The 1857-nt window shown below is 36.8% G+C and overlaps 1 protein-coding gene across 1 annotated transcript in view; it reads right to left on the reverse strand.

Moving 5' to 3' along the window:
• LOC138019228 (PAX-interacting protein 1-like) overlaps nucleotides 1–1545 on the reverse strand; it is a 17170-nt gene extending 15625 nt beyond the window's left edge. Inside the window, exons 1-2 of the mRNA XM_068865950.1 lie at nucleotides 1407–1545; nucleotides 367–487 (exon numbers count right to left, since the gene is read on the reverse strand). The gene's annotated coding sequence lies outside the window, so the exon portion shown is untranslated. The remainder of the gene's footprint in view (nucleotides 1–366; nucleotides 488–1406) is intronic.
• Between the last annotated feature and the right edge of the window lie 312 nt (nucleotides 1546–1857).

The following is a 1857-nucleotide window of genomic DNA, read 5'->3' on the forward strand; positions in this document are numbered from 1 at the left end:
TTTTGTTTACAAGATACAGCCATAAATTATAAATTATGTCAAATAGATCATTTACCATACACACATTATGCTCTTTGAAAATTAAATGAAATTGTTCACAACTCACAAAACAAAAAACCAAACTGCTCATGGGGGCCGAAGAACATGTACACTGGTTCAGTCTTGAGCTCATTCACTCAATATAGAACATGCTGGTTCGAAAAATAAATATTAAAGAACACTCAAAGCAAGTGTACACAACACAATGACAGAGAAATTTGCGCCTCCGCTCTTTTAAGGCTGCCGCCTCATTAGCCTTGCGTCTTCCCTAGGCTGACTCGTTGGCAATAATATCAATCTTTAGTTAAAAAATATAATGCACTGTACCTTTTACAAATGATGTGAGTGTTGGAACGTGTAAGATAACCAGTGTATCTTGCCCCTATGATGAATATCAGTTTTTAAGTAAAGTGCGCTCTTTGCCGGCATATCCTGTCACTGTAATGACCTTTCAACAAAAAAGACAATAAAACCAATAAATATAAAGCAGTTAAATGTAATTTACCAGAGTTAAAAATGAGAGTGCTTGTAGGTCTGTATGTCCAGTTGGTCAGTGGCTTTGTTAACTCAGGGCATGCACCATAATAATTTATCATAAACCTGCCCTTGTGACTTGCAGGGTGTATGTTATAACCATAGTGTAATGTGGTCGTGCGGCTGGAAAAGCGAGTTTGTGGAGCAATTTTACGAGTTGTTTCCTCTTTCCTCCACCTTTTTCCATAGTGTAACGGGTGCCTGTCCCCAAGCTGCATATGGGGGATCATACCTGCATTGCCAGGATTTCCCAGCCATGGGAGTTGTCTCCACCTTGAAGCTGGCTGCCAATAGTGAAGCTCCTGAATGTCCTCAGACATTCAACTCCACTTAGTGATGGAGTTGTTAAAAAATTAATGGTGATCGTCTTATGATGTACCCGTGGAGACTTTTTAATGATCATTTCAAGTTTCCACGAGTAAGCTTGTCAATTAAATAATTACCTTAACAACTTCATGAATGTAATCCTTTGCCTTGTATACATGTACATTTAGGCCACAGCAAGTTCTTCTTAATAATGAACACTTAACAAATGTCCCCAAATAAAATGTTGCTAAAGTTTACACTAGTACTAGTACTCTCTGATGTTGTTGTGTATACATTTTCTGTTGTTGTACATGTACATATATTTTCTGTTAATTTTTTTTTGTAAACCCCTTAAACATCCAGTCTAAAATTATGTAGCCTGCCTAGAATAGCTATGCTAATTGCGGGCTACTGTATTCTCTGTATTGGCTTTTAAAATAAAGTGTGTGTTGTTGTTGTTGTTGTTGTTGGTAAAGGTAATTTCAAAAACCCAAGAAACCCAAGGCCCAAGTTTTTGTATCACTCACCATACTTCGACATTGACTGACTTTATCCTTAAACGGAACAGGAAAGTGAAGGGCATTGGATGGAGCAAACATTGTCTTTGCTAATAACACATCATTTAACCAATGTGCTGTTACAATTTTCTTGCCATCAGAAAGTGCCTGGAAGACATAATCATTTAAACGTATACAAAATTTTAATTGACTTGGACTTAACAATCACACTTATGTCTAGAAATGCAAATCATGAGACACAAGCCCAATTTTAAAGTGCCCCTTTTAAGTTTAAGCATTAAAATTTCCTACCTATAGTATAATTTTCTTACAACAAGGTTAGGGTTAAGGTTAGCATTGGAGTGACTTGAGTATGACCTTGAAAAAGTGCTTGCAATTGTTTCATGGACCAATGTTTGGCAAGATTAAAACAAAGCGTCCTCCTTATTCCTGCCAAGGAAACTCTTTATATGGGTAGTAA

This window comes from Montipora capricornis, chromosome 10 (genome assembly GCF_036669925.1).
Source record: "Montipora capricornis isolate CH-2021 chromosome 10, ASM3666992v2, whole genome shotgun sequence".
Lineage (NCBI taxonomy): Eukaryota > Metazoa > Cnidaria > Anthozoa > Scleractinia > Acroporidae > Montipora > Montipora capricornis.